This window comes from Natrix helvetica, assembly GCF_964273705.1.
Source record: "Natrix helvetica genome assembly, chromosome: 5".
NCBI classification, from domain to species: Eukaryota; Metazoa; Chordata; class Lepidosauria; order Squamata; family Natricidae; genus Natrix; species Natrix helvetica.
The window spans coordinates 118,011,089-118,026,129 of record NC_138551.1 but is presented as its reverse complement, the minus strand read 5'-3'; positions in this window follow the sequence as shown (position 1 = coordinate 118,026,129).

Genomic DNA, 15,041 nt, shown 5'->3' with positions numbered 1-15,041 from the left:
GTTGGTATCAACATATACGCATTATTCTCAAGCATCATATTAATTTGTGCAGTAGTTTTTGCTTCAACAATGGCATTCAAACTACGCTTAATCATGAATACAAAAATAGGCAATAAGCAAGGTAATAATATACATCCCATAGCAATCATTGCAACAAATATAAAAACAGCTTTTAAACCTGGGAATTTGGGTAAAATACCATAGTTGCGGTATCCATACATACCATCTTTGGCCCATGTGGCAGGGCCGTCAGTTCTTGGGCTTCCCAGGGCCATTTTTCCCCCATGTTGGTTCCCCCACATACAAAACAATTAGTAACATTCAATGTGTTAGCAATGTCCTCTGCTAATTGGACAAAAGTGTTAGTAACATGTTGTGGTATTTCGGGGATATTCAATTTCTCAATTTCCTGATAAAATGACCAAAAAAGTCCTTTAGTTGTTTGCAATTGCTTAGTTTGCTTGGTTACTGTCCAGCGCAACGCAATGTGTGGGTCTCTACCACTTGCTTCTATGGCCAAGCCATATTCTACTTCCCATGTTTTAGTAGGTGTGCAAGTTATGGTAATTGGGTTGCACGAATTTCTTGGACACTTGCTGTTGGCTATGCCCGTTTCCAACTTGCATTTATGGTTTCCACCAGGTGGATCCCCAGACCACATGCTGACACAGGACCAATATGGGCAAAAGCTGTAAGTGTCCCGTTCGGAGCAAGTCCCTTTGTTATTGTAGCACATGTATTTTCGTTCAAGCATGAGACTCCTTTCCCATTGTAATGTCCCACAAGTTGATTTCCAACAGTTGCGATTGATTGCGAAACAAGCGTCAAAACTGAGGCGAACTTGCGTGTTGAGGGATTTAAACTCAGTTTTGTTGAGTAATTCTTTTCTACCGCATTCAATGGTGTAAATGGACATCACATATGTAGTAACGGTTTTTGCTTCTTTTGGGTTGTAACATTGAATCTTGTTGTTAAGGGTACACATGTAATAAACAGTATTATTAACTCTACAAGTTGATGGATTAGTAATTTGACAATGTTCAGGTTTGATGGTATGATATATCAATGTCTTAGAGACCTTGCCATTGTGTATTGTGGTGGTGATGCAATCGCTACAACTTTGATTGTTAAGTGGTGCAGCACGCCGAATTCGTGAGGAATGAGTGGATTGTTTCTGGAACAACAATAAAGTCAGTCTGGGGCTTCCGGTTTGTTCCCGGTGCCGATGGCAGGCTTTTTTTTAGCCTGTCAGATCAAGAGACAGTTAGAGGTGTTTTTTTACGATCTTTAACACCTCGGACACTCGTAAATTCTTGGAATTTATGAGGGAGAGATTCAGCTGCTGGGTTGAGCCCTTGTGTACCCTCCGGAGTCCGGAGTCTGACGAGGTTTGCCCCCCTTCGCAGTTGTTGTATTCTCCTGCCTTTTTGATAACCTCTGCTAGAAAAGCAGAACCAGTCGCCGGGAACAGCCTTAACATCTTAACATCTTAACATCCCAAGAAGGAAGCAAGACTTTTGCAAGTATTCTAAGTTTTAATTGGGGGAAGAAAAAAAAAAAAAAAAAGAAATCTCTTTAAAAAGAACACTACTGCTGAGTTCGAGAGGCGTGGGCTTAGAACAAAGGATTCAAAATGGCGTTGATTTATAGCTGAAAACCTACAGAAAACGAAAGCTAATTACCTGCTGATAGCCGGGGCAATAAAGGCGGAACGGCTGAAACAACCCTAACTATTAACAATCTTTAAGCCAGTTTACATAACCTGAACTACTTAAATGTCAAAGTTTTAATTTCGAGCAACTTAGAAAGAAACATTTGCAAGTATTAATTTACAGCTGAATACCTAAGGAAAACGAAAGTTAATTGAATGGTGACAGCTAGAGGCGGCTGTAAGAATTATTAATTATGGCAACGGAAAAAAAAGCTTCACCAGGTGCCACAATAAATTATCAGGATTTCAAGGACTTTATAAGGGAAGAAAATGCTTTTTTACGCAAAGAAATTAAGGAGGTTAAAGAAATGGTTCAGGATACCATTAAAAAACATGATCAACTTGATAAAAAATTACACACTTTAGCTACAGGTCTGTCAGAAGTTGTTCTTAAGGTGGACAGCAAAGTTAATCATCTGGCTTTGGATTTGGAAACTAAAACGAAGGAAACAGATTTGAAATTTGTTGAAATGGAGGGGAATATGCAGAGGATGGATAAGGAGATTATCATGATGCAATTCAGATCTATGGAGTACGCTGTTAGACTGAGGGGTATCAGAGAAAACCCTAGAGAGGACTTAAGAAAAGTTTGTGCTGATGCTCTGGCCACGTTATTGAAGATCCAGAATTCTTCTGAGATTTTTGCAAGGATTGACAAAATTTACAGAGTTAACTCACGTATTGCATCACAAAGGCAACTACCAAGGGATGTTGTGATATACTTTACTGAGAGAAATCTTAGAAATGATATTCTGCAAAATTCTTATTATTCATCTTTACAATTAGATGGGAAAACGATCGGAGTCTTTAAAGAATTACCCCCAGCGATGCTAAAGCTTAGAAGGGATTTTGGATTTTTGGTAGTGGAATTGAAGAAGAGGGAGATACAGTATAGATGGGATGTTCCAATTGGTGTTATATTTAGTTACGAAGGGGTGAGGTACCGTCTGAATACAATAGATAAAGCCAGAGACTTTTATCATGGAATACTCAAGAAAAATGCAACCCCCCCACGTACATCTACACCAACACCAGTAGATTTGGATGTCTTAGAGCAGAGGATGTTTGAGAAAGAGACAGAAGAGCAAAGAATGCAGACACAAAAAGAGGAGGAGGGGCAGGGTGCTGTAGGTGGAGTCGACCCCTCTGGATCTCTGTTGTGCTCCTTCTTGGAAGAAGGACCTTCTAAGTCTCTCACTGAAATGCCGATATTTAAACCTGTCGAACAACGTATTACCAGATCCACGACTAGACAAATGTTAGAATCTCATAAGCGCGTCGACCCTCAAATACAATGTGCTAAGAAAGAAGCTAAGAAGCAAACCGGAGCCATGGGAGGAGCAGGGCTGGAGATTGGTTTTGTGGAGAGAGATCTTCAGCAAATGCTTTCAGCGCTTCAGACCAGATCTAAAGATGCTTAAGCTATTATCTTGGAACGTGAATGGAATGAACTCTCCACAAAAAAGGAAAAAAATATTTTATTATTTGAAGCAATTTAATAATGATGTTGTTTGCCTTCAAGAGACTCATATTAGGCTGCAAGACCAGAAGTACTTAGTGAATTCAAAACTGGGAACATTTTATGCTGCCTCTGATTTGGTAAAGAAAAATGGTGTGGTGATATATATAAATAAAAGATTTTCAACTAAAGTTATAGAGGCAGATGACGCTGGTAGATATATAGCAATTCAATTTGATACAGACTTCGGTTCCATTTTGGTGCTAGGAATATATGCTCCTAACCAATGCCAAGAAAGTTTTTATAAGATGCTCCATTTAAAAATTTTAGACTGGAACTTTAAGAGTATTCTAATAATGGGAGACTGGAATGGAGTGATTTCTCCAAAGATAGACAAGAGTACAAAGACGAAATTCACTACCAAATTACCAAAGGCTTTTTTTGATTTACAAGACGATTTGAAATTAAAAGATGTTTGGAGGACACAACATCTAAATGAGATGGATTTTTCTTTCTACTCAGATAGACATAAATCCTTTTCAAGGATTGATTTCTTTTTGTTAACACCGGATCTACTTCCTAAAGCCAAGAAATCCAAGATTTTCGCCAGGTCACTTAGCGATCATAGTCCGGTGTGGTTACAAATTGAATTAGGGATGAGGCCAAGAAGGTCTTGGAGAGTAAATGAAAATTTATTTAGATATGAAAAAAATGTTGATGAACTTAAAAAACACATGAAGGAATTTTTCAGTTTTAATATGAATAAGGGCACTCCCATTGAAATAGTTTGGGATGCAAGTAAAGCTTATATGCGTGGGGTCCTGATACATATGAACTTTAAACACAAACAAATTAGACAGAAAAGGAGAATGGAATTGGAAGATGAAATAAAACGTAAAGAACAGCTGCTTATAATAAACCCGAATGACCAGGCGCTCCAGATGGCGCTAAAGCTGTTGAAAGATCAATTTCAGATGCTTATAGCAGAACAAACAGCAACCAATTTGCAATTTGCTAAACATAACACCTTTGCCAACGCTAATAAACCTGGTAGATGGTTAGCATATACTTTGAGAAGGAATATGAATGATAGAATTATTGATAAAATTGAGTTTCGAGGGAAGATGGTATATCAACAAGAGTTGATTAAAAAATCATTTGTGGACTATTATACTAAGCTATATGTACAGGATAATATACAGAACAAGTTAATAGATGATTTTTTGGAAGGAAAAAGGGTTGCAAAAATTTCTGTGCTTCAAAAGGCAAATTTGGAACGTCTTATAACCGCTGATGAGATCACTTTAGTTATAAATCAACTTAAATTAGCTAAGGCTCCAGGGACTGATGGTTTGACTGCAATGTATTATAAAACTTTACAACTGGAAATGATTGAATATCTTACACAACTATTTTGTAATATACAACAAGGAGGTAAAATACCTCTCTCATGGAAAGCGGCTTTTATCTCATTGATACCTAAAGATAAAGAGGGCCCTAAGAAACCAGAGGATTACAGGCCGATATCTCTTCTGAACACAGATTATAAAATATTTGCTAAAGTATTAGCCAACAGATTGATGCCGGTTATTCAAGAGATTATTCATCATGATCAAGCAGGATTTATTGAAGGCAGACATATGAAGGAGAATGTAAGGCAACTCATAGATTTAATTGACTATCTTGATAAGAATAAGCAGATCTCTGCAGTGCTGGTTTTCTTGGATGCAGAGAAGGCCTTCGATCGAGTGAATTGGAACTTTCTAACCAAGACTTTGGAAAAGATGGATATGGGACCACGATTGCGGCAGGCGATTGGAGCAATTTATCAGCAACAAAATGCACAACTTATTATTAATGGAAATTTGTCAACAACTTTCGAGATACAAAAAGGCACAAGACAAGGTTGCCCATTATCCCCATTGTTATTTATTTTAACTTTGGAAGTCTTGTTGAACGCAATTCGCGACTCAAAATCCTTAGATGGCATAGCTATCAGGCAAAAGGAATACAGAACTAGAGCATTCGCCGATGATCTGGTTGTTACCCTTTCACATCCTTTGAAATCAATAATCCAGATGAAAAATATCATAATAGAATTTGGCATGGTGTCTGGGTTTAGACTAAATCAAAACAAAACGAAAATGATGGTTAAAAACATGACAGAGACTCAAAGAAAGAGACTTGTAAGTTTAGCAGGTTTTGAAATAGTTTCTAAAGTTAAATATTTAGGAATACAAATTTCAGAATCAAACACAAAACTTTTCTCAAATAACTATGAAGTGTTGTGGCAAAAGATACAGAAAGATCTTGAAGCGTGGAAAAAGTTACAATTGTCTTTGCTTGGAAGGATCTCAGCAATTAAAATGAACATTCTACCTAGATTTATCTTTCTATTCCAGATGATTCCGGTGCTCAAGTCAGATAAAACCTTGTTAAATTGGCAAACAACATTAAATAAATTTGTTTGGAAGGAGAAAAAACCGAGAGTAAAGATGAAGATTATGCAAGATACACGTGAAAGAGGTGGCCTCAGACTCCCAAACCTTCGATTGTATTATGAAGCTGCGGTATTAACGCATGTAGCAGATTGGTTTGGGAAAACAAAAATGGAATTGCTCAATATAGAAGGCCATGATCTTGTTCTGGGATGGCATGCATATCTTTTTTATGAAGACAGGGTGGATAAAGTGTTCAACAACCATGTTCTCCGTAGTGCCTTGATGAGAATATGGAAGAAGCACCGGCCCAATTGGGATTATAAAATACCGCTTTGGTTGGATCTTGCAGACACCATGGGGATTATGAATATTAAGTCACTCGGGGGTTGTTTATATAAAGATGTGCTTATTGCTGATGGGGGCGAATGGAAGTTAAAAACTTTGGAACAGCTGTTGGAAGAAGGAATTACTTTAAATTGGTTACATTACATACAGCTTCAGAAGAGATGGGAAGAAGATCGCAGGGTCGGCTTTATGGATAAAGAAGTGGAACTGATTAAGCAGATAAAAGAGACTGGTCCAAAACAAGTTAAAAGAATATATAATGTACTGTTAGAAAGAGACTCAGAAAGTGAATTGGTTAAGGATTGTATGATTAAATGGGCTCAGAATTTTGGGGAAGTGGTTATGTTGGAAACGTGGGAAAAAATATGGGTTCAGAATGTTAAATTTACACAGTCACAGAATTTAAGGGAGAATTTTTATAAAATGTTTTACAGATGGTATTTAGATCCTAAAAAATTATCATGCATGTACCCAAATGTTCAACCAAAATGTTGGAGATGCGGGTGTCTAGATGCTACCTTTTTTCATGTATGGTGGACTTGCAACAAGGTTAAAGCTTTTTGGATAAAAATATGGTGGGTTATGCAGAATGTATTTAAGAAAAGAATACAATTCACTCCACAAATGTTTTTATTGGGTATAGTTAAGGATTTTACCAAAGGGGAAACAAAATTGGCCTTGTATATGGTTACAGCAGCTAGGTTGTTGATTGCGCAACATTGGAAAAAAGATTTTTTGCCAACAATTGATCAATGGATTCAGAAGGTGGCGGGGTTCGCTGAAATGGCAAAAATTTCAGCTTTCTTAAAAGCTCAGAAACAGGAGGATTACACACAGGAATGGGCAAAATGGATTGATTATATACAGAATAAATACCAGACTAGGAGTTATTATCTAGCCTTTAGGTAAGAATGTTTAGACCGTAGATGATCAGAGTAAATAGTATATGGGATGTTTGGAATTATTAGAGTGGTATACAGCGGAAGTCAGGGGGGTGGGTTTGTGCGGGAGGTGGGGGAGGGTTAGGGTGGAGGGTGGGGCAATATATATGTATGAATAAATTAGAAGATGGGACTAATGAAACATTGTTAGGCTAGGAGAAATTTATATTAAGAGTTATAGATGTTAAATTAGCTTAGAAAATGATCAATGTGTTATTATTAATTTAAGACTAATCTCTATAGTTTTTGTTGGGAGGAGAGGGGTTATGAGTAATCTATTTTAAGATGGGGGGTGGGGAGGGGGTAAAGTGTTTGGTATAATATTTGAATGTGAATTTTTGCGGGGGGGTATAGCATTTGTATGAGATTTATATTGTATGGAGGGGGGGGGGTGAAAAGGGGGAAAATTTGTTTGTACAAAACTCTTTTAATAAAAAAAAAAAAAAAAAAAAATAAAGTCAGTCTGGCAGAAGTGGCAAGTCCTTTAACTATCTTGGCAATTTCACACTGATATAGTCCCAAATCTACTGCCTTAGGGTTTTTGACAGTCAGTTGAGTAGTACGGTAATGAAATGTTTGTAAATAATGTTCTGAATCTTCAGGAAGCCATGTGTTGTTAAAAAACCATCGCCAAAAGGTACCTTTTTTCTTGATAGGAGATCGTTGTCGACACGACATGGTGGGAGCATATGGCACTCCTTGTATGAAGGTGTAGCGTACCTGGTGTGTTTGTATGAGGGAATTTGTATTTTGGAAAGTCCGGTGCGTTTCGGCGAATCCTTGCTCCTGGGAGAGGGTCGCTTACTCCTAGTGCATAGTCTGGAATTTCTTTGGCTTTCCACGTACAAGTATTCACATCGCATGGCTCTGGAAAACAGCATGAAAAATGGCGAAGCAAAGTTCTTGAAGAGGGGTGTGAAGAGGTGTGGACAAGAGTCATCCAAGAAAGAAAAATTGAAGATAATGGAGGATAAACCACAGAGGGTGTTGAGTAGAGATAAACAGTTTGGTTAAAATAGGTGTTATTGGACAAAAATCCGATGCACGAGTAGGAGCCAATAGTTTGAGGAGTTATGTGTAAGGAAAGACGAACTTGACAAGAGTCATGATATATGTATTGAATTAATATCAAAGGTTTTAAAGAAGGGAAAAGAAATTTGCCCTGATGCTGCAAGGCATAGGGGCAAGTAGTGAGAAGAGTGTCTTTGAACACAAAAGTCACATGAGTGTCAAGAGGTGCAAAAATCACCTGAGGGTGAGCAATAAATCGAGCAGAGGCATAAGATAACAATGAGAGAAAGAGTTTAAAGAAAAAGGAGTGATATGTCAGGGGGAGAAGAAAAGGCAGGGTCATCTTGATCTTCTTCTGGTATGCGGTGATACGGACGAACACAACGAGCAGGAACCCAGAGAGTCTTGTCATCAATTTGTACCGCTGCGTAGCCTTTTCCCCAAGTAATCAATTGAGCCGGACCTTTCCAGTGTGGATCCGGCAATTGCCTGTAGTAAACAAGAGGTCGGGAGGCGGGGAGAGGAGGTTTAGAAAAGTGACGAGAGGCTGCAGAGGAAGCAGGTGTGCCAGTGAGGTTAAGAAAGTTGATAGTATAAAGACAAGTATTTAGAATGTTTTGCAACATCGGGAGATTGGGGGGGGGTGTAACCCTTTTGACCCCATATGCCGATCAAGAGCTATTTTCAAGGTTTTATTTGCTCGTTCTACAATTGCTTGTCCTTTTGAATTAAAAGGAATTCCAAATTTGTGAATAATGGACCACCTATAACAAAATTCAGCAAAAGCAGAGGAGGTATAAGCAGGGCCATTATCAGTTTTTAAAAATTTTGGACACCCCAATGTTGCGAAAGATCGAATGCAGTGATTGATTGTTTGCCTGGTATTCTCACCCCTTTGCGGGGTTGCCATAATAAAACCCGAAAAAGTGTCCACAGAAACGTGAAGGTATTTCCATGGGGCAAAGGGAGAATACTGAGTGACATCCATTTGCCAAGTTTCACAAGCCTCAGTACCCCTTGGATTTACTCCTTGCGGGATATTGTTAGCTTGGAGACTACACGTGGGGCATTGTTGAATAATGGCAGTTGCTTCTGCCATTGATATGCCAAATTGCTTCATCAAGGCTTTTTTGTTTTGATGAAAAAAGGTGTGACTTTCACCTGCTGTCAATGGGGCAGGCTGAGGTGAAACAATAGTTAGAGGCATCATTTTGCAAGCCTCGTCTGCCATGTGATTTCCTTCAGATAGGAACCCAGGCAGATGCTGATGACTACGAATGTGTGCTACAAACAAAGATTCAGTCCTTGCGTGTAGTGCTGTTTGTAATTGTGTAAACAACATCAAAAGGGAAGGTGTTAAAGAGGGTGAGATATAGGCATCAAAAATGTGTAAAGTTAATTGAGCAACATACAGACTGTCTGTGATGATATTTAGAGGTTCGGAAGAAAATAATTCCAAAGCCAGAATAAAAGCTGCCAGCTCAGCCTGTTGTGCAGATGTTTGTGTATCAGTCAATTTCTTATGCCATATCTGTTGTGTATTCCAAGTACATGCACCATGATTTTTGGACCCATCTGTGAATACGGTTAACACATCTTTAATGGGTTGTGATGTTATTGGTGTAAAAAATTGTATCGGAATGGTATTAATAACTTGTAGCCTTGGGTCAGCTGGCAGATGACATGAAATTTGACCAGGCCATTCCGTGAGTGCATCTTGGAGAAGAGTGGAATTTTGAAAAAGAGGTTCCCATTGAGATAACTTGAAAGGGAGGTAAAGCGTAACAAAATCCATTCCCATTAAGGCACGGGTTCTTCTTCGTGCTTTTTCAATGAGCAAAGCCATTTGGGCTGCTCTGGGTGTGAGTGAATTACGAGGTGTATGTGCTAGATGTAACCATTCTAAAATGTAAAGTTTAGGTTTTGGGATCAGCACTACTTGTATGATGATCCCTGTCAAAAGTTGAGGAGTTGCAAGAAGAGCTAATGAAAGAGGAGTGTGTGGGAGTGCTCTATCCACCCATATAGTTTGCAATGTATGGTTGATCTTTTCCAAAGAATCAAGTTGTTGCTGATTCAAATGTATGGTATCAGAAGGATGTTTAAGGCCTACCAAGCCTTGAAACAAGGGGGAAAGATCATTTGTGGAAAGGGATAAATATGGTCTAGCCCAATTAAGAGTTCCCAAATACTGTTGTAGCTGAACCAATGTGGGGTCGGGGGGAAGTGTTAAACGTGGTAATATGGGTGCTGCAGCAGATGCAATTACTTTGTGACCTAAATATTGCATTGGATATTGGTGCTGAATTTTTTCTGGAGCTATGTGAAGGCCTGCTGCATGTAACAAAGATTGTAATTGAGATAATGTTTTTGATACTGTACCTTTAGGTCCTTCAGCTGCCAGTAAAATGTCGTCCATGTAGTGGTAGATCAAAAATGTAGGGTGCTTGTGGCGAAAAGGTTGTAAAATTTTATCAACATAGTATTGACACATTGTGGGAGAATTCATCATACCTTGAGGTAGAGATTTCCATTGGTATCGAGCAGTTGGTTTAGAATTATTATATTCAGGTATGGTGAAGGCAAAAAGAAGTCTATCCTCAGGATGCAATGGAATAGAGAAAAAACAGTCTTTTAAGTCAATAACAACAAGATCAAAATCTTGTGGAATTAAATTTGGATTTGGGAGTCCACATTGAAGCGCTCCCATAGGTTGCAAAATCAAATTTACCGCCCTGAGGTCTTGAAGGAGGCGGTACTTCCCATTTTTCTTTTTAATAACAAATACAGGTGTATTATAAGGACTGGTGGATGGTTCAATATGGCCTAATTGCAACTGTTCATCCACCAATACATGAAGGGCCTGTAATTTATCAATGGGAAGAGGCCATTGATCAATCCAAATTGGGATATTAGTTTTAAGCGAAAGCTTAAGAGAAAATAGTGACATGATGTTAAGGAATGTTCAAGGTAGCATTAAGTTGAGAAAGCAAGTCACGTCCCCAAAGATTAATGAATAAAGGTAGAACATAAGGTTTAATATAAGCAGTGAGAGAAGAATGAGTAATAGATGCGAAAAGCCACTTGGTGCTAACCTTGGCCAATTGGGCTCCGCCCACACCTTGCACTGAAGGAGAATCAAGCAAAGGCCAGGAGGAAGGCCATTCAGATTGTTGGATGACAGAGACGTCAGCTCCAGTATCGACCAGTCCTGTAAAAGGATGTCCATTAAGAGAAACAGTAAGCAGAGGCTTATTAGATTGGACAGGTTGATATAAAGCACAGATGGAAGAATTATCAGAAGAAGGCAGAATTAAAAGAGTTGCAACTATAGTATCAGCCGCTAGGTGGAAGCATCGGTCTCCGATGCCAGCGAGAGAAATATTTTTTAAGGAGGAGGAGTCATAAAGAAAAGGAGCAGAGACCACACCTTCGAGGATGAGGGTGGAGTTAGGCATGAGCAAAAGTGGTTGAGAAGGCGGAAGTGGAGTCAATAAAGTAACTGACAGTGGGAGGGTAAAAACTGAGCCAGGATCATCATAAGTAAATGCTTCAGAAAGCGCCACCGGATAGGCGGTGGGTGAGGAAAGCATATCAGGGGACGGAGCATGTACCAAAGAGTGCCGAGAAGCAATAGACAAAAGAGGAGGATCAGCCTTTGGAGTGGGGTTAGCTGAGGACCCCGAAATTAGTTTCCCGAGTGAGGGGTCGCGGGAGGGGGATTAACACGGCATTGCGAAGCCCAATGAAAGCCTTTGCGACAGCGAGGGCAGATGGTTTTTGGCTTCACCGTAGGGTTGGGGGGTGTACCCCGAGAGCCCCTCGGTTGGCCTCCACCGCCAGGCAAGCGGCATTGATTTTTAAAGTGGCCAGGCTTTCCGCAATTATGACAGTTGCCTGGGCGAGAAAGAGCAAGTGCATCAGATGGCGTAGCAGGGGGTGGGAGAGCAGTAGAAATGGAGGAGGAGATGGCCGCAGCGAGAGCGCCCATTGTGTGAGACGTCGTACCAATAACACGACAAAGTTGCAAAAACTCAGCGATAGTCACGCCAGGTTTATTGGCGACAGGTTGTAAAACTTTCTGGCAATCCTCATTTGCATTAGAATAAGCCAATTTTATCAAAAGTTCTTTCCTCGCAGCTTCATTATCAATTTGTCGTTCTAAGGCAGTCTGCAAACGATTAATAAAGGAGGAATATGATTCATGAGGGTCTTGCATAATTTTCAAAAAGGCTTGAGTGGCTTCAGTGGAAGAGTCATCCACTCGTTTTAAAGCAGACATAGCCAATAAATGAATCAAGGCAAGAGTGCGGCGAGGACAATTTTGCTGTTGAATAAGAGTGGAAAATGCGCCCGTGCCTTTAAGATGGTCAACAGTAACTTGTGCTGGAAGCCCTTTAAGGACTTCAGCATCCACTAGTTTTTCATATTCAGACAACCAGACAACGTATTGAGCAGGAGTCATTAACATAGAAAACAAAGTTTTCCAATCATACACAAGCATTGCCGTGGTGGCAGACACAAGAGAATCTAGCAAGCCTTGAGTATAGTGAGACTGTAAACCATAAGCATTAACTGATTCTTTTAGATTTTTTAAAACACGCAGTTCAATGTTAGAATGGACAGGGGGGCCGGGGGCGCCCGGCACAAAGGTAAGAGGATAGGCGGCAGGGAGATCGGAGGAGTCAAGGGAAAAGGAACGGGAACGGAGAAGGGAGGAAACGTGACCGCCCTGGGAGGGAGAGGGGAGGCAAGGGACAGAAGAAGGAGAAAGGAGAGGAGGGGGGTAATCGGGGGCCGTGGGTGAAGGATAGGGAGGGGGAGAATCAACATTTACAGGGGTAGACAGAGAGTGTTTAACAGAAGAAGAAACAGAAGGGGGGGTGTTGGAGAAGGAAAAGAATCCTTGGGATAGACAGTATTGAGGGCTGCCATAACGGCACGCCAGGAAGACATAACAGCAAAGGGGGCACGGGGTGGAGAGTGAAAATAAGAGCCGAGACGTTCCCATGTGGAACGTTTGAGAGTTCCAGAGTCGGGATAACCCGGGCAGTGATGATAGACATATAAAAGAAGTTGATCAATATCAGATTTAGAAAGAGGATAGACATTAGTGCCGTTAATTTTTTGCAGACGATTGGCTTTCTTGATTAAAAGTGAAAGCTCATTTCTATGTCCAAAATGAGACTTTGAATGTGAGGAACCCATAACTTACGATGCGCTTGCCCGTCAGGTGCGTAAGATGAGAATCAAGGCGCCGAACACGTAGACACGGGACTCGGCGTGAGACGTCCGAAAGGCAATCCGGCACGTCGGGGTCACCAGTTGTGAGTGCGTGGCTGGCTGCCACGCGGTGACAACCTCGTCTGCTTTTGGAACCCTCGCAAGGGTGAGCTGGAGCTAGGCATTAGAACCCCCACAGGGGTGAGCCTGAGTTAGGCTATGGGACCCTCGCAAGGGTGTGTCTGAGCTCGGCTATTGGCCTCCACGGAGGTGCGCCTAAGTTAGGCGGGTCTGGTACTGCCAAGGAAGAACGGACACCATGGTGTGATGAAACGCACCAACCAACTCAGCGAGGTGAAAAGACCCCGGCTGGCCGATTGAGACGGTATTTATTAAAATCATACAAAGGGTTTCTATCTTACAGCGTGTTATAGCATGATTGGTTAAAACATTTGTTACTGGGCAGGCTTTGTTCACTTGTCACGTATACGTGTTACCGGGCAAGCTTGTTCACATGTTACAAAAAGATGTTACAGAAGACTGTTGCATAGAAATGTTGCAAAGCAAAGAATGTTGCATAGAATTGTTGCAAAGCAAAACCTTGAGCAAGCTTTGTGCCGGCTTAGCAGAAATGTGATGCAGCTAGCAACTTTTAACATGATCGCTACAGGAACCACTGGTTTAGACTGTGGGAAATGTTACAAGTTCAAATTCCTCAGTCTCACATCTCAACATTTCTTCTGGCTGTAAGTTGCTCCTTTGTGTTCAGATCTGGCCTCAGAAGGATAATGTACCAGGATGCCTATCGGTTATTGGGAGGACATGTTTCTTTCTAATATCTCCATAGAAAGAGCATCGAAGGAGTCTGTGTCCAACTGTCTACCCAGGAGAGGAGGGAGGATTGGGGGAGAGAGGGAGGGAAGGAGGTGGGGTGCGGGACTTGCTACCTCGTGTGTCAGGTGAGTCTGGCCAGAACCGGATCTGGGAGCCAGACCCGAGCAGCCAAATGGGCTGAGCAGTCGGGGGCCTAACAGCCTGCAGGAGAGGAGGGGAGAGGAGAGCAGCCAGAAGCTGAAGGGGAGCCCAGGGGTCCCCAGGAGAGGTCTTGGGGGAGCAGAGAGCCCGAGGCAGCAAGACTGAGGGAGCAGGGGGGCAGAACGGGAGGACAGGGCTGGGTGGAGGGTCTCGGGGGCAGGCAGAAGCTCCGGTTGCTCCAGAGCCTCTCAGGGAGAAGCAACAGAAGGAGGAGGCCATGCCTAACATCTACTTGTACTTTTGCTCCCTCCCCGCTGCCCTCATGCATCCATCCCATCCCACCCCATAGATGGCCTCTCCCACCGCTCAGACAAGCCCATCCACACAACAACACACCAGACCCGACTCTCACCCCATAAAGAAACTGGCAAACATCCAATTCAGCCCCTCTGGCTCTAAGCCTATGGGGAGCCCCCCAAACATTCCTCATCAAGCACAAGGAACTTCACCAAGCGTAACAGTCTAAGAGAATTGGAAGGGACCTTGGAGGTCTTCTAGTCCAAGCTCTGCTCAAGCAGGCTAATAGTGGAGTCTTTAAGAGAGTTCTGACTTCAACAAGCTGAGAGAGATCTAAGAAAATGGAATTCAAAGTAGAGAAAAGTAAAGTCTTAAACTTAGGCAAGAAAAGCCAAAGGTACACATATAGACTGGGTGAAACCAGGCTTAATAGCAGTAACTGTGAGAGGGATCCTGGAGTCTTACTGGTGAACCAATTAGATATGAGCCAAGAGTGCGTGGCAGCAGTCAAAAAAGCCAATGCAATCCTAAATTGCATTAACAGAGGGATAAAATCAAGATCAAGAGAGGCACTAATACCACTCTGTAAAGCCTTAGTAAGACCACACCTAGAGTACTGCATCCAGTTTTAGTCACCA